The 19,081-nt window shown below is 38.8% G+C and overlaps 1 protein-coding gene and 1 pseudogene across 7 annotated transcripts in view; both read right to left on the reverse strand.

Moving 5' to 3' along the window:
- Positions 1-19,081, reverse strand: part of GALNT13 (polypeptide N-acetylgalactosaminyltransferase 13) — a 655,101-nt gene that overhangs the window by 340,213 nt on the left and 295,807 nt on the right. The window lies entirely within an intron of this gene.
- On the reverse strand, positions 8,304-11,064 carry LOC133259778 (syndecan-3-like; annotated as a pseudogene).

A 19,081-nucleotide genomic window follows, 5' to 3' on the forward strand; every position in this document is an offset into this window, starting at 1 on the left:
TCTTAAGACAGTAGTAATATGGCAGCACATATTATCCTATTACAAAATTTATTTTAAAATAGTTTGGTGAGTATTTTTCTATCTAACTGACTTCTTTTTCCTCTTCATATTTTGTACATTCTGAGAAAGGACCCATGTGTTTAACCAGATATCCAAAGGAATCCTTGATACCTCAAGTTTAAGAAAGCATAAGAACTTGGCAAAAATATTTTTCCTGTTCCAAGTTAGCCCAAAGGATCCACTGTCTTGAAATATTCCATCTAGAATAGTTCTCATTCCTGCTGTTTGATTACTTTTATATTTGGTGTGTACTTTAGACATATGACTATTCAGACAATAGACCCAGGTCTTTCTGAATGAACCTCCATATGTCAAGGTGTCATGCCCATATCAACAATGTGAGTCCCTTTATAGAGATTGATTTGACCAGAGTACTGATCAGGAGAATAACTAATATTAACAGGTTAGCTATTCCACACCCAGATATATTTACTGCATAAAACAAATTTCCTCAAAAAGTGAGAAGTTAAAAGTAAAAAGTTTCAAATTATTAAATTCCTAATGATGTCAGAGATTTTTTTGGTATGAATATGCAGAAGTTTGGCTCACGAGTTCTTTTCAAATACTGAATTTACAACTTCTCTAGTCAAACTAACAAAATGATAGGAAATATTAACACTATTTGCTTAGGAAAAAGGTAATCATTATTACAACCAAATTAAAATCAAATAATATCAGCTCAAGTTTTCATAAGAACTCATGATAAATATCTTTTTAATAAGGAGAGACTTTTTATTCAAGTGTATCGGAAGTAATATGACAAGAAGAATCTTATTTCCCCAAGACTAAAAACATTTCCTTATGATAATAGATATGCAGCCAGAAAAGTATGGTGATGATATATTATAGTCAATAATAAAAAATGAGAGATATAAAGAACAAAATAAAATCTCATTTTCACAATTGCTTAGAATTTCCCAAAAGTTTCAGCTTTATTCTCAATCTCAAATCTAAAACGTTTGTACCGGAAAAGTCACCTTACATAGAGGATAAAATATGTAAGTTATGCCACCAAGGAAATCTAATAAAAGCCAAACATTTTTACTGGTTTTGGTTAAAAACATCCTTTGACTGGAAAGGATTATTTTAGACAAGTTTTCAAGTTTTATGTGTGCTACTCCATTAAATCCTTTCCAACATGCCCAAAGAACTGTATGAAAGCTTAGACAATCCTAAGATTTATTTCTCTGAATTTCTTACTTAATAGTACTCCCTACATCCCATATTTCCCTTATTTCTCAGCCTTCTTCACACTACAGATTGGTATCTGCTTTCTGTGTGGCCCCACAGATGTGCTCTAGGCTTGGGCTGTGCATCCTAGCTCAGACATTGATTGTAACTGCCCCACTCCACATCCCCTTAACATGGACACTAGTATGTGATAAAAGTTTTGCAGATACTGATGTATCATCTAGCTACCCTTCAATCATTCAATCTATCAGTGAAGATACTGAGTCTGCACAGTTTCAAGGTATCTTAAATTCCCTTCCTGAATATGACAAGCTAAGAAAATCATACACTGTGAACTTGTACCAGTTAGGCCTATCTAATTTAAGTTCAAAGAAGATTTTCATTGGGAATGGTCATTTGAAACTGACCCAAACAATTATTTTAAGTTATATAAAATACAACTTTTAGGAATCCAGATTCATAGTTGATACTCAAACTGGAGGTTAAGTAAAGTAAAAACTCATTTGCTTAACATTGTATGTATATGTAGGCATTTGTGTATTTCACGGTGTATTAAACACAAATATAATGTCTACTAAAACAATGAAGTATCAGATGGAAAGTGAGGGCAACTAATTAATAAGAAACTTCTAGCACAGTTATCATCACCCACAATTTACTATCATTTCCACAAATGGATTATATAATTAGTGATTCATAGCAGGCCAGAAGTAAACTGTCAAGTGGAATAATCTCAAAATAGCTGATAAAACAAGCTGTGAAGCTGAGAAATAGTTTAGCACTTACGTGTTCCTACTTCACTGGTGCTTGCCTTAATAAGACATAAGCTTCTATTTCAAAGTCAAGGACCTCAGAGTGTTCAAAATAGACAGACACTTTGGAGTCAAGAAAATAGCTTCATAGCCTGCCCATATCTTCCAGTTATACACTATATTATTTGTCAAGTCAATTAACCTCTTTGAATTTTGGTTCTCCCATCTGTGAAATGGGATTGCTATCTGACTTGGGAACTGGTGTGCTGTTTTGAAATTCCTTTGAAATATAGCTTGTGGAACCATTTTATAGACTGAAAGCATGAAAATGACAAAGTAGATATTATACATTAGTATGTTTCAAGTTATAGAGAAATGGTAGGAGGCAAGTGGGATTGAGGACAAGTTCCTAGAATAGCAGGTATAGGATTAACTCTTCTCATCCTACTCTGTGATTGAGAATTTTTTAAGGAGTGGTTGGAGTTCCTCTGCATGGGAAGGAAAGTTTAGAAGACTCCTTCCAAGCCCTCTATATAGTTGTTCATTGTGCAAAGAATTTCTAACCTTAGTAGTCACTTCTTTCAGCCAGGAAAAGGAAATTAACATAGCTGAGTGTCTAAGAAGGCCAACCAGATACTATATGATTTAAAGTATTATTTTTGATCAACAACTGAACAATTGAGAAAAGAGAGGCTAAGAAAGTTGAAGTAAAATACCCAAGGTGCAACTACTGCTTGTTCCATTTTGGAGTTGAAAAAAGCCTCTGAATCCAAAGATTTTCCAACAAAACTACACAAATTGTTCTGCAACTGTCATCTGTTAAATCAAATTTTTCTTCCTTTTAACCTTCTGTGCTGGATATTTTTATGTCGGAATTTATTACAAGGTCATTTTATTATTTAATCATTTAGGGGTAATATAGAATGACATCACAAGGAAAATGTAATAATCAATTCAGTTCAGTCCCTCAGCTGTGTCTGACACTTTGCGACCCCATGGACTGCAGCATGCCAGGCTTCCCTGTACATCACCAACTCCTGGAGCTTGCTCAAACTTATGTCCATCAAGTCGATGGTGCCATCCAACCATCTCATCCTCTGTTGTCCCCTTCTCCTCCTGCCTTCAATCTTTCCCAGCATTAGGGTCTTTTCAAATGAGTCAGCTCTTCACATCAGGTGGCCAAAGTATTGGAGTTTCAGCTTCAACATCAGTCCTTCCAATGAATATTCAGGACTGATTTCCTTTAGGATGCACTGGTTGGATCTCCTTGCAGTCCAAGGGACTCTCAAGAGTCTTCTCCAACACCACAGTTCAAAAGTATCAATTCTTCCGCGTTCAGCTTTGTTTATGGTCCGACTCTGACATCCATACGTGAGTACTGGAAAAACCATAGTTTTGACTAGATGGTCCTTTGTCAACAAAGTAAGTCTCTGCTTTTTAATATGCTATCTAGATTGGTCATATCTTTTCTTTCAAGGAGCAAGCATCTTTTAATTTCATGGCTGCAGTCACCATCTGCAGTGATTTTGGAGCCCAAGAAAATAAAGTCTGTCACTGTTTCCGTTGTTTCCTGACCTATTTGCCATGAACTGATAGGACTGGATGCCATGATATAGTTTTTTGAATGTTGAGTTTTAAGCCAGCTTTTTCACTCTCCTCTTTCACTTTCATCAAGAGGCTCTTCAGTTCCTCTTCACTTTCGGCTATAAGTGTGGTGTCATCTGCATATCTGAGGTTATTGATATTTCTCCCGGCAATCTTGATTCCAGTTTGTGCTTCATTCAACCCTTCATTTCTCATTATGTAATCTGCATATGAGTTACATAAGCAGGGTGACAATATACAGCCTTGACATATTACTTTCCCAGTGGAACCATTCTGTTGTTCCATGTCCATGTTACGTCCAAGCAACAGAAGTAACTGTTGCTTCTTGACCTGCATACAGATTTCTCAAGAGACAGGTAAGGTGTTCTTGTATTCCCATCTCATTAAGAATTTTGCACAGTTTGTTGTGATCTACACAGTCAAAGGCTTTGGTGCAATCAATAAAGCAGAAAGTGAAGTGAAAGTGAAGTCGCTCAGTCATGTCCAATTCTTTACGATACCATGGACTGTAGCCTACCAGGCCTCTCCATCCGTGGGATTTTCCAGGCAAGAATACTGGATTGGGTTGCCATTTCCTTCTCCATGTTTTTATAAAATATAAAATGACATCACAAGGAAAATGTAATAATACCCAGATATTGTTCCAGTACTTTAGCATATCTATTTTTGCATATTTAGCTCATTCAAATCTCCTCACAATCTTAAAATATAGGCATTATTATTATTTTCATATTACAGATGAGAGAAAAAATCTGTGTCATTAGCCACTATGCTATGCTGCCTCTCTGGCAGGGGTGGTAGAGTTATAATAACTATGAGATTTATTGTCCATACTGGGCTGTTAATAATTATTCCAGGCAGTAGGTATAGACTTGAGTCAATCAAATATTTGGCCACCATTAACCAAGTGGATAGCTATCCAGAATATCGTATACATTCTCATTGATCATATTCTTGGGGACCTATCAGTTAAAAATACATCTTTTTCCTTCTGACTTACTTCCCTCTGTATGACACTCTCTATGTTAATCCACATCTCTATAAATGACCCAATTTTGTTCTTCTTTATGGCTGAGTAATATTCCATTGTGTACATACCACATCTTCTTTACCTATTCCTCTGTGATAGACATCTATGTTGCTTCCATGTCTTGGCTATATACACTATTCATAATATGTATAAAATAGGTAGCTAATTGAAACATACTGTATAGCACAGGGGACTCTACTTAATGAACTGTCGCAACTTGAATGGGAAGGAAGTCCAAAAGAGGGGGGGATATATGTACTTATGTGGCTGATTCATTTTCTGTACAGTAGAAAGTAACACAACATTGTAAAGCAACTATACTCCAATAAAAGTTAATTAAAAAAATAAGCAAATAAAACTACAGCTTTTCTGTGACTCAAGTCAGACAATACAAAAAACGGTTTTTGGAGTCTGAATCTTGGATTGCCCAAGAGTTAGGTGACTTCATTCATTCTAGAAGTTTTGCTTCTGCTCCCCAGATCTCTAGATACACCTGGGTTCCTACACATTCAGACATTCACTTCTTCCTCTTCCCATGGAGTGCGTTACCTCATATACTATAAATATATTTACCATTTGTTTCAGTTATAAATGGCTTCTCATCCTTGAAACCAAAGAAAACTTGTTGGTACAAAGGTCAACCTGGAGAACTGATTCTATACCATGAAAGTTATGTATCAGCTACAATCAGCATCTCAAGTCCTTGTAAACCTTAAACAGATTTTGCAAACCTAGAAGAACACCTTTGGGACTCATGGCATCACCGACTCGATGGACGTGAGTTTGAGTGAACTCTGGGAGTTGGTGATAGACAGGGAGGCATGTGCTACAATTCATGGGGTCGCAAAGAGTTGGACACGACTGAGCGACTGAACTGAACTGAACTAGGGTAGGTTGGTATTTTCATTGTCTTTTGGCTACTGTAACAAATCACACGAATATAGTGGCTTAAAACAGCACAAATGTATCCTTTTAGAGTTCTGGAAGCTGGAAATCTGAAATTAAGTTTTATTAGGCTGAAGTCAAGGTGTCAGCAGTGCTGGCTTCTTCTGCAGACACTGCGGAGAGAACCCACCTCCTTGCCTTTTCTAGCCTGGAAAGGCTCTTGCAGTAAACCTCCCTCCACTGTCAAACTTCATCCCTCTAGTCTCTGCTTCCATTATCGCATGGCCTTCTCTCTCATGCTGACTCTTCCTGCACCCTCTTACCCTGGGACCACACACATAATCCAAGATAATCTCCCCATCTCAATATATACTTAATTATATCCACAAAGTACCATCCACCATCTTGCTATACAAGATGATATTCACAGGTTCTGGGGATTTGGATGTAGACATACATACAGACAGACAGGGGAATAACACCATTCCGCCTACTAAAGGTGGTAACTTAATGAAACACTATGGACATAAAGATCATTGGAAAAAGCTATGTCCAAACAGAAACAAAATTGTTTTTTCTATAAATTCCAGATTATCCATTATATTTATAAAGATTTATCAGAAGTTAACACTTATCTTTCATAATTGTTTTGTTTTAAACTTCATTTAATGACTAGTTAAGAGTTTTAAATAAAATTTATTGGAAGGCCTGATATGGTGTGAGCAGATACAGAGTTGAGAATGAGATTTTTAAAGACACACACACTCACGTGTGTGTGTGTGTGTGTGTGTGTGTGTGTGTGTGCTCAGTTGTCTCTGTCTCTTTATGACCCCATGGACTGCCAGACTTCTCTGTCCATGGAGTTTTCCAGGCAAGAATACTGGAGTGGGTTGCCATTTCCTATTCTAGGAGATTGAATGGAAGCTGCATCTCCTATGTCTCCTGCATTGGCAGGTGGATTCTTTACCACTGCCCCACCTGGGAAGCAATTTCTTATGAATTTGGTTAAGAACCAAATATGAGGTTGGTTGAATTTGGTTAAAAACCAGGTATGAGGATTCATCACTGAACATAATGGGTGCTATGATGCGCTCCCTAGATTCTTCAACCAGGGGAGGAAGCAAATAAACAAACATTTAAACCACTTGAGTGTGGCCAGAAAACACCTCAATTGCCAGGCTGGCTTTCAAGACGATGTTGAGGGAAGAGAGATAATTTTCTCAGTGGCGTGCCTTCTTCCTAAGGTACCTGTATCCAGTGGTGGGTCAATCCATGGGTCAGTGATCTGGCCCACTTTTGCCAATCTGGGACCATTTTAAACGTGCATTCTATCTTCAAACTCTCCCCCATAGGATTGCCTGAAGCTTCTATTCAGACATCACAGCTCAACTCAATGATGTGCTGGAGCTGGTTGGTACCAGCACATTAGAGCTGATCTGTGCATCACAGTCAGTGATGCCAAGTATGTACCTTAAAATCTGCCACAATAAGAGTATTTTCACTATGGGAAAGAACAAACAATATAAATCAGGACTTTTAAAATATCATTATTATTTCAGAGAACCATATATTAAACATTTATCAGCAAACTACTGGGATTTTCCATCTGCACAATCCTGCTTATTTCTCTTCCTGCCCAAAGATACAAATCCCAAGAATACTCACTAATAAACCTGCTGTAAAAACAACCCATCTTCAATTCAGACTTTAAAAAATTACTTTCTCAAAAACTCTATAAGTAACCAATGAGAACCTACTGAATAATACTCAATGCTCTATGGTGGCCTGAATGGAAAAGAAATGCAAATGGCGAGGGGCAGATATATGTATACTTATAGCTGGTCCACTTTGCTGTACAGCAGAAACTAACATTGTAAAGCAACTGTACTCCAATAAAATGTAATTAAAAATAACACAATAGCACAAAAGAAATTCAGTTACTAACATAATGAGCCATCAACCTCAATACTTAAGAACTTTCTGGAAATAAGGATATGTAGTCTATAAAACTACAATATAACAATTAAAATTAATAAATTAGAATTGATCCATTCCTACCATTTAATCCTCAGACTAGTCAGATTTCACCAATTGTTCTAGTAATGCCTTTACAGCAAAAGGCTCAAGTTCAAATGCATGAGTTGCATGTGACTGTCATGTCTCATTAGGCTCTTCAAACTCTGCCAGTCCTCAACTTCCATGACCTTGACATTTGCAAGTTTACCGACCAGTTTTTGTTGTTGATGTTGTTGCTAAATGTCCTTCAGTGCATATATGTTTAATGTCTCTCATGATTAGATTCAAATTATGCATTTCTGGCAGGACAGGTAGGGCAGGATTTTGACTCATTGTATTGCTGACAGTGTTCACTTTTATCACTTAAGACAGTGCCCTCTATTTTAGCTTTGTAATTAACTATCTTTGTTCAGAAGACTATTAAAGCTGTTTAGATGTCCCATTGCTCACCAAAATGTTTCTCATTCATTTATTCATGGCAATATAGACTAATGGAATCTTATTTTTCATTAGTCTGTAATTCATCCACATCATTATTTATTTTGATGCTCAATTTGTCCCAAATTTGGTTTGTTGGAGTCCCTGTACCTTGGCTTCTATATCCTCCATCATTCATTATGCTCTCAGGTACAAGATGTTCTAAAGTCACTCATATGTCCACTGACCCAAGATAGCAATCAGGCATTTCTCTAAGGATCTGATTCCATTAGATTTATTAAGAAATTCAAGATATAGGTGCAGGAGTGCTCACTGTTATTGGGATGTCATTGTTTCCAAGCCCTCTCAGTGGACAGAAGTATAGGAATATCTGTGTGTGTGGTATGTGTGTGTACACATACTCAAACATATATAATGCGTGGAAACACTATTTTAAAAATGTTTTAATCTGTTATTCTTTCTATAATAGAACATAGAAGTCAATATTGATATTCCCAGCTCCATTTTAATTCCACAGGGTTCATTCTAAAATTTCCTTTCCATGTTTTATCTTCCTTTTTGACAGCAAGTATCCTGATTTGCTCAATCAATCCCACTGTATGAAACCAATCTTCCATTGCCTCTGCCATCTTCTCCCCACTACACATGATTTCTGAAACTCAGCATAGGGTGCCTCCCCAACCCTACGTGGCCAGCTTCCTGTCATTCTATCCTGCTCTGGCCTGCAGTTCTGGACTACCTTGCCACCCAGCAGTCCCCCATCACCTTCAGTTCAGTTCAGTCACTCAGTCGTATCTGACTCTTTGCTATCCCGTGGACTGCAGCATACCAGGCCTCCTTGTCCATCACCAACTCCCAGAGTTTACTCGCACTCATGTCATTGAGCCGGTGATGCCATCCAACTATCTCATCCTCTGTCGTCCCCTTCTCCTCCTGCCTTCAATCTTTCCCAGCATCAGTGTTTTTTCAAATTAGTCAGTTCTTCACATCAGGTGGCCAAAGTATTAGAATTTCAGCTTCAGCATCAGTCCTTCCAGTGAATATTCAGGATTGATTTCCATTATGATGGACTGATTGGATCTCTTTGCAGTCCAAGGGATACTCAAGAGTCTTCTCCAACACCACAGTTCAAAAGCATCAATTCTTCGGCACTCAGCCTTCTTTATAGTCCAACTCTCACAACCATACATGACTACTGGAAAAAACATAGCTTTGACTAGATGGACCTTTGTTGGCAAAGCAATGTCTCTGCTTTTAATATGCTGTCTAGGTTGGTCACAACTTTTCTTCCAAGGAGCAAGCATCTTTTAATTTCATGGCTGCAGTGATTTGGGAGCCCCCAAAAATAAAGTCTGTCACTGTTTCCCCTGTTTGCCCATCTATTTGCTATGAAGTGATGGGACCAGATGCCGTGATCTTAGTTTCTGAATGTTCAGGGTTTTTTTTCTTTTTTTAACCATTAGGTTATGGTGATTAGTACTTGCATTTCCATAAGCATTTGTAGGGGGCACATAATAAATATATGAGAATAAACATCTTTGGAAGAATGTGTCTGTGACATATCTGGATTAGCTAGGTGGTCAAGATTGCATGTGATTTTGTTATTGTGTGCTTTTCTCTTTGTGTGTGACAATATGTGTAACCATGTGAGAGAAGGTGTCTGTGCAGAATCTACTAGGAAGAAGGAGGTGCAAGCCCCTTCACACAAGTGGCTGCCAGAGCCACTCTCAGGAAGCTGGGGTAGACCAGGAAGGAACTGAAGCCTGTGGTTGCGTATGCATTGAGCAGAGGTGAGGGAAATGACCCCACAATCCCAGAAAGGCCAGGACAAAACAGGCTGGTGGGTGAGGGGTGCTGTCTCACCCAGGCAGAGAGTGAGCCTGGGACAGGAGCACCAGGGTGCAGTGTCCCAGTGATTTTAAGGGCTGAGCTTGCCAAATGCTTGTCCTGGAAACCAGCCGAGTGCCTCTCTGCCTCCAAAAGGAAACCTCAGCCAGCCCTGTTGGGCCAGGCTGGGGCTGAAGTTCCACCCCTTCATCTACCAGCAAATCAGGAGTTCCCTTCCTCCTGTCCATCTGATGTGAGGTCCTAAAGCCCCAAGCTGGTGGTTGGGGGACGAGTATGTGGAACAAGTGATGAGCTCCTAAGGGCACAGTCTGGAGCAGATGGCAGTGCCCCCTGTCCATTGGGGAAGAGCTGTGTGAGGCTGGCAGTCAGAGCAGACCTTGGGAGGGTGACAGAGATGAAGTGGGGCCAGGATGTCCCCTAGGCCCAGTCCCAGGCCAGGGCTGGTGGTGCTAGGCCAGGGACTGGATTAGGGGTGGCCCTGAGGCTACAGGGAGGTACTCTGGCTCCACTAGGCATAGAACTCCTCTTGCTTGTTAGGCTTCTGGTATGTGACGCTTGCCTGATTGGGCTCCTCCAACGTGTAGGTGCCCTTGTCCTTCTTCTTCATGCCATAGATGAACAGTGTGACCAGGAAGGCGGCAAAGAGGGCACTTAAAACCCCACCCATGATCACAGCTATAAGCACCTTCTTCCACTCCAGGATGCTCTTCTGGGAAAGCTGAGCCCCTGAGCTGCCTGAGTCAACAACACTGTCCAGGAGGCCAGGGCCTGGGTGGGCACCCTTGGGCAGCATCCCAGGTAGAGGTGATGGCTTGGCTGTGGCCCACCCACAGCCACCACCTCATTGGCTGTGTCTGGCTGTGTGGTCTCTTCTTCTGACAGCTCAAAGTCCCCACTGGGTCCCCCGCTCGCTGGCATTTCTGGCTTATCCCGGATGGTGGTCGGGAAGGACTCTGGAGTTGGGGTCTGAGCCACCTCCATGGGTCCATGCGCAGTGGTCCCCAGGGGCAGGGTGCTCTTCTCAGAGATGTCAGGCTTCTGGGTGGTAGCTGGTCTAGGAAGGGCCCTTAGCCTGGAGGTAGCTGTGCTGACCAGTCTGGGAGCTGGGGGCCTCTGTGTCCAAGACAGCCACTATGGTGGGAGGTGAGGGCACCACTAGGGTGGTGGCCCATAGGCTGTGGCCGCTGTGGTCAGTGGAAGAGGCAGAAGCCTACTTACGCCGGTGGTCCTTACGACAGTTTGTTGTGATCCACACAGTCAAAGGCTTTGGCATTGTCAATAAAGCAGAAGTAGATGTTTTTCTGGAACTCTCTTGCTTTCTCAATGATTCAACAGATGTTGGACATTTGATCTCTGGTTCCTCTGCTTTTTCTAAATCCAGCTTGAACATGTAGAAGTTCACAGCACACATACTATTGAAGCCTGGCTTGGAGAATTTTGTGCATTAGTTTGCTGGCATGTAAGATGAGTGCAATTGGTAGTTTGAGCATTCTTTGGCATTGCCTTTCTTTGGGATTTCTTTGGAAACCTGACCTTTTCTAGTCCTGTGGCCCCCTCAACTTACTGAGGATCCAACATCCTGCCCTAAGCCAGCTCCTGCATAGAAACCTACTCATCCCACTTGGACTCTCCTCATACACTGATATCCTGAAGATCTGACTTGGCTATGAAACCTTAAACAGGCTGGCCCCCATGTGAAGGACCCTTCCCTTCACTCAGACGCTATCCATTCTTGATAGCTCTCCTATGGGGATGATGTTTTCTTAGTGCTGTTCATATTCTGAGATGCTATTCCAGGCCACCTTCCCTGGGATTGCCATCTAGACTTACATAGCTCTTGATATCCCATACAAGTGCTCTTTGCTATGATGCCTTTCTTCTCACCCTGTTTGGGCTCTGATCCTCATGTGGTTGCTTGTCCTGTACCCTACAGGTTCTGATACCCAGTGCTGACTAGGACCCCCTTCTCATCTTGCATGGCTTCTGACTGACTGACTGAAAACAGTTCTCCTCCTATGTTCAGCTGTACCTAATGGCTTTTGGACCAAATGTTCAGGAAGAGAAAGGAATGAACAGGAAAGGAGAAAGGAAAAAAAAAAAAAAGCCTTTGCTTTACATTGAATGCTGTCATTTTGACCACTCCCAAAAATCTCATTCAAAAGTTGCCTCTTCTTTTGAAACTTTCAGACATTTAAACTAATTCCTTAAAGCTGCTTAATCATCAAAAGCTCCCTTAGTACTAGAATTCCTCTGTCAGCCCTTGAAAAATACAGCCTTTAAAAATGTGTACATTAAAGAAGCAGATCCACTGATCATGCTACATTTTCTAATATACAAGGTGTTTCTTGAGTATGATTCTGCTTTCCTCAACTAGAAAGTAAAATCCAATGGCAGGGAATATGTCTAACTCATTTGCAATCATAGGATCTGGCGCTGGTTCCTGGCATGTGGTCGGCTCTAATATGTATTTAGTGAACGAGTTAACTGAATTAGTTTGGTGTGTTCTGTCCCAAACAATGCACAGCCACTCCAGGTACTCAATGTCCAAAGGAAAACTGCCCCAGTGATCACATGGTTGCCGCAGTCTGGGTGTCAAATGGACAACAGCAGTGAGATGAAAAGTGGAACACTTGCTTTATTCAAAGACTGTGGTTGTGACACAGTATGGACCTTTTTCATCAACAGCCTTGGGAAACTCAGATAGCCACTAAAAGTGATGAACTAAGTCATCTGACGTTTTATATACGGAGTATAATAAAACACGTGAGTAGGAAATGTAAGTCACAATAATGATCACAATAATTGTCCAAAAGGGTGACTATAAATACAATATGGGCAGTGTGAAGTCTATTCACATGTTTAAGGTGGCACCAAACTAAAACTTTCATCATTATAATTTCATAAAGGGAAAAAGAATCATCTACCAGTAGTTTAGGTTGCCATTTTTAAGCATAGTGATATAGGTACCTTGTGTTACTTAACTTTCTTTCTCTAATAGTGTTCTTTATAAGACACAAATATTTCTTGCATATATAAAAATGAATATGCTTTACTAGGTAGACCCTATCTATGTCTATCACCCCTATTGTCAAGAATAAATATGAAAATACGGTAGATTGGTACCCCAGTCAGGTTCTCCCAAAAAGTATGTGCTACGGCCAGGCTACGGCTGTAACATACACATCTCACGTTTACCTCCTGTCTCCCAGCCTCCTGTTTTTGGGCTGCAGTTTTATGACACAGTCTATTAAACACACAGTTGAAACAATTTACTTGTTAAAATCACTCACAGCTGAACTGACTCTCAGATGACTGAAACTGTTTATGAAAGGCACTAAATGTCTTTTCTTTTTAAAGTTAGTATGTTATTTTGGAATTGTACATGACAAAAATTTCACTGTAAAATGAACATTTCCCCACATATCCAAATTGGTAATTCTTCTACCAATAAAATTTTATTTATTACTTAAATTCCAGGTATATGACAGCTTCTCATTCAAATTCAGCTTTTTTTGTTTATTGTTTCTGATTGAGTATTTATGTTAGGATGGAAAAACAATTTTTTCTAAAAAAAAATACTTGATTCTGATATGTTGCTCAGTCTTATCTTTTCTTATCTGATCTTCTTGACTATAATGAGAGGTTATAACAAAAACACTAAAAAAATGTTTTTCCAAGTATTATTTGATCTTGCACAATTTTTTTATTTTCAAAGGGAGTAAATATTTAAAGGTCTTATTTCATACTACACCTCCCAAATTCTTGGGATGGGGTTGTCCAATTTTTCCTTACTCCCCAGTGCTGCTCTCATCATTATTTATCCACCACCCTGCGGGTTTATTTGAAGTCCACACCATCTGTCTCAGACACCCACTTAATCATTCCTTTCTTCACTTGTCCCCCCTCCCACCACAATGCATATCAATTTTGGGTTCCTTAAAATCATACCACTGTAGGACTGACATTCATTTTCCTTTCTATTCCAGAGTCCACTTAAATCATCTGGTCTTGAGATGCATTTGGCATGAACTTCTAGGTGCCTTAAATGCAGACATACCCATTCTAGCTGACTACTCATCAATAGCACAGAACACATTAATTGGTCCTCAAGTTTACATTCATTGAACAAGGTACACTGCAGCCTTGCAAATGTATGCTTGTCCTTAGAATCTCAATCTTCTCACCATTGCCCCCTCACTTCTCTACACATATTTCCTTGTCCTCTGCCCTCTCAAGGAACACAAGTAATGAATATCAGGAAGGACACCACTGTGGTGTCAGAGATCCTTGTACAGATTCTGACTTTGCAATGTATACACTACTGGTAACAGATAAATGATAATAGGATAGGAAAAATAACTTCGGGAATTGCAGCAAGTCTCTAAAGCCAGCAAGTGATAGGTGATTCCAAAAAAAAAAAAAAGCTGCTGGAAGGATATCAGAGCTGATACTGTGACTCTAAATCTCTATCATCTACCTCCTGCCTCTATTAGAGGAAATTAGAAAGTTGAATAAGAGTCAATGAAGTAAGGGAATTCAAAGTCACTAGGTATGTGGTGGGATTTCCTACTTCTCAGTTAAGGGAGAAAGATATTTTGCACTTATCAAGCCAAATTACAGGGATACCAAGAGATTTCTTTTCAGAGGTTGTGACTGCTTTTTAGAGATCAGTACCTCACTTTTATATAGATATTTATTGACTGTGAATCTGTAACCTGAAATAATGCATGCTGAGGTTTGACAGAAAACAGCAAAATTCTGTAAAGCAATTATCCTTCAATAAAAAATAAGTTAATTTAAAAATATGAAAGTTACTTGGGGAATTGTGACTTGATTTCCTTGATGATTAGAGATATATGAGGTAGGAAGTATCCTAGAAGAGTCTGTAAAGGACTGGGTGGAAAGAAGTATCAGTGGGTGAAGAAGTTCCTTCTTGTGGTAAGGAGCCTCAGTTTCCAAGTGGACAGAGTGAAAGGTAGCTGGGTTCAAGTCCTCTCGATTAGGTTCTACTCTGTGGGGCTGTCTGCTGAGGTAGGAAGCCCCAGAAGCAAGTCTTTGGGTGTTTTATTGTCTGAAGCAGAATCCTACACTGGGGAGGGAGACAGAAAGATGTCAGCTAGGAGTCCTTGGTCCATGCTGGCAACTGTTCAGTGACAAAGTTTCCAAAATGCCCCTCACTAAAAATGGAAACGTGGATGTCTACCACACTGGCAAATGTGATGACCACCTACTTTTACCCTGAAACCAAGTTACACCATTACTACTTGGAAATGTGACCTTTGTACTAGTTGAAAATACCCAGAAGATGCAGATAAAGCAATCATCCAAAACTGGGAAGAGAAATCTGGCAGCAAGGTTAGAGGAAATTATGGAAGAAAGCCATTTCCAGTAGTTTAGTCCAAACAAATGTATCTTCTCCCCTGAGTTTCCGTAATTCTAAAATGGGAATAGTGCCACTTACTTACTTTTACAGCCTAATTGGAGAACTGGAAAGGAGGACTAAAAGCTGAGAGCTTATAAGCACTGAGTATAGTCAAATGTACCCAATAGTTTCTCAATAAATTGAAGCTAAAAATAGAGGAGGACACTTCAAATTTAAATTTAACAATGTCAGCTCTCTCTTAGCTACCACTAAATTCCAGCTACTTCAGTTTTTTCTGATCTTTTTTATAGAGCACATTATAGTATTCTGAGCATGGAACTATTTCTAATTTTCTTTTCTTTTTTTTCTTATTCTGCTCTAGGTAACTGTTCTGCTGGAAGAAAAGATGACAAAAATACCAGCTTAGCTCACTGCAGATCCATACCTCTGTCATCATGTCAGTTTCCCTCTGAAAACCTGTAACAGCTCTCTTCATGATTACAAAATCAAGGTCAAGCTTTTCCCCCATCACATCCTCTATATACCACCAGAATACATATCATTTAATTTATTAAACAGTTTGTTAGCATGCTAGGAATAACCCAAGAGAGAAAAAAGGATTGATAATTGAAGGGGTGAACAGTTGTTGGAACAATGCTCTTGAGTAAGTAAGGCGGGAGGGCATCTAGAGTGCAGTGGATGGGCTGACTGACATTAACTCACAATTTAAATTTATATTTTAAATTTATAAATTTAATTAATTTATTTATAAATACTTGCTCAACAAGTATTTATTGACTACCCACCATACAGCAAAATCTCTTCTCAGAACTGGGGATAAAGCTGTGAATAAAATATAAAAAGATCTCTGCACTCAATGAACTTATCCTCCAGTGTTTGAAGCAAATAATAAAGAAACATGCTCTATATTAAGTAGCCAGTAGTATATAAAAAAAATAAAGCAGAGAAAGAAGATAGATGGTGTCATAGGTGTATAATTTTATATAATGTAGCCAGGGAAGATTCCAGAGAGAAAGTGACATTTGAGTAAAGACCTGAAGGTAAGGAAACAAACCATAAGCATATTCAGGGAACAAACATTTCAGACAGAGGGAATACAAAGTTCTAAAGCCCTGCAGTCGGAGTATTAGTCATGTGTTCCAGTGTTCACTGTACCTGCAACTGAGAAGGTACATAAATACTAACACAGGATGTGGGAGAAATAATGGGAAGCTAGATCACGGAGCTTGATAGGACATTGAAAGGATTTTGTTTTTTTCACTGAAGGAGATGCAAGGCATTGAAGAGATTTAAACAAAGTAGCAGCAAAAAGTAGCTTAAATTTTAATAGGATCACTTTGAGCATTATATTTAATTAGAGACTATAGGGTAAACCAAAGGAAATGCAAAAAGCAAAACAAACAAAAAACACTTAGTAGATTATTACAATAATTCAGGTGAAAATATTGGTAACTTTGACTAAGATGGCAGTAATGTAAATGATGAGAAGAGCTAACGCTTGGAAACTGCTGATGTGTCAGACATGGGTTGCAAGAAAGGGAGCTCAAACGAGACTCCAAGGTTTAACATCATTTCCTAAGATGATAGACTTCATGAAAGGAGGCGGCTTTTTGGCAATTATCAGGTGCTGAGTTTGGGACATGTTTGGTTTTAGATGAGTGTTACATATTCGACTGAAGATATCACTATTAGATGTTCAGTTCTGGATGTCAGAGGAGAAGTCTAGATTGGAGGGTGAGAGGATATTTAATATGAAGACACTAAGGAAACTGCCAGGGGAGTGAGTGAGAGAAAATAGGCCATCTCCAAGGACATGTCTTCAGGACATTCCTACGTGTAGAGTTTATGGAGGAAAAAACAAGCACTAGTAAATAACATAGAGAAAGACTAACCACAGAGGTAAGAGAAAATTAGGACAGCATAATGTCTTAAAAGGGCTTCGCTGGTGGCTCAGATGGTAAAGAATCTGCCTGTAATGTGGGAGACCTGGGTTCGACTCTGGCAAGAACAGTAGTGCTGCTATTATGAAGAATAAAGTTAACTCAAGTGGGTTTAGGACAAAATGGAGATGGGGAGAGGTTTAAGACAGTGAGCATAGACAATTCTTTCAAGACATAGACAATCCCTTCAACAAGAAGGGAAGTGGACATATCTACAAGGAGAAGTGTTGTCTCAAGAAGTATTTTGTTTATATGTTTTGTTTTTAAGGAAGAATAAACAGTTTGTTCGCATGCTAGGAATAACCCAAGAGAGAAAAAAGGATTGATGACTGAAGGGGTGAACAGAGTTGTTGGAACAATGCACTTGAGTAAGTAAGAGGGGAGGGCACCTAGAGTGCAGTGGATGGGCTGACTGTCATTAACTCACAATAACAGGAGAGAAGACAGAGAACAGGGCTGCGAATGCAAGTAAGGGAGTGGATGCTATGGGGGCACTAGAGGAGACTTTCTTCTATTTCCTTCTGTTTTCTCAATTAAAAAGACAGTAATATCATAAGTTGATAGTGAGGATTGAAGAAGACTTACTGAAGGTATGAAAGAAGTGCTGAAATAATGAAATAATAAATCACAAAGTGGAAGAGAAAATAGACATGGGAAGTTTTATATAATTGATGGACATCATTAGGGGCCTCCTTAAGTGTAGTCAGCATGATTATCTGTGTAATCCTTAGAGGATCTCACTATTGTATTAGATCATTTGCTTCAGCACATATTATAGTCATTCTATTTTGTCCATCTCCTCTTCCTCCCTTGGAGTTTTTCTGTTTTTCTTCATTATCTGTATAAAATTATCTGTACATATCTGTACATAATTATTCAAGGGCTAACCCATGGCTCATGTTTTCTGTGAAGCTTTTTGTAAGGTACCTATCATGTCTTTTCCGTGTGACATTCACGGATGTTCTCTGGTGGTTGAGAACACATAATAGTAGTTCTACTGCCTTAATTCAGATGTCAGCTGCATGACCTTGGAGAAGTTCCTTCACCTCTTGGGTATGTTTCTAAATCCAGAAGACAAACACGATAAAACATACAATATATTTCATGGAACTTTTACTGAGAATTCTATGAGAGAATGCAGTTAAACTACTTAATATAATGTTTGCAAGGTAATAAAAATTAAACAAATATTGACTACTAACTACATTCACTATTATTACAGAATTTATTAATTCATGTATATTAATTAATTCATGGATGAAAATATCTTTCCCTAACCAATATGTTAATAAGCTCATAAGGGTAGAGATGGAGAGCTATATTTGCTTATATAATTTCTCACAAAATACTGATCAGAAAGGAGGTTCTGGATAGGTGTTTATGAAGCTGAATTTTACTTAACTAACTTATATTGCAAATTTTAACTTTATCTTACTTAGTACAATGATAAAATAATTACTTTATACTGGATCCTTCCATTTGAATTTCTTAGAATACAATCTTAGAAAGTTATCTCATTAAGCAGAATCAAATAACTTCCTATGACATTTTAGTGACAATGACTCTGTTTATACTTTTTTACTACCAAGAAAGAAAAAGACAAAAAAGGAAAAATGCCTTTCCTCAAGGGAAAAATAGAGCAAGAGGCATTAAATGCAATAAATAAAGGTGTATGGGAAATGTATTTGTACACATATCTTTCCCTATCTTAAAATTATAATCATTACATATGTTCCATATAGTTCAACTTGAACTTGGAGTGTACATAATGAAATCTATTTTTGAGACTGTTTTCAATATGTTTTAATACAACAAAGTTATATAGAAATTAAGATACTAAGCATTTAAATTCAAAGACCAAACACAAATTGTCTTATTTATATGGCAACTGTCATGCAGAAAATGGATTTATTTCTATAGGAGACTTTTCAAG

Source organism: Bos javanicus, chromosome 2 (assembly GCF_032452875.1).
Source record: "Bos javanicus breed banteng chromosome 2, ARS-OSU_banteng_1.0, whole genome shotgun sequence".
Taxonomy (NCBI): domain Eukaryota; kingdom Metazoa; phylum Chordata; class Mammalia; order Artiodactyla; family Bovidae; genus Bos; species Bos javanicus.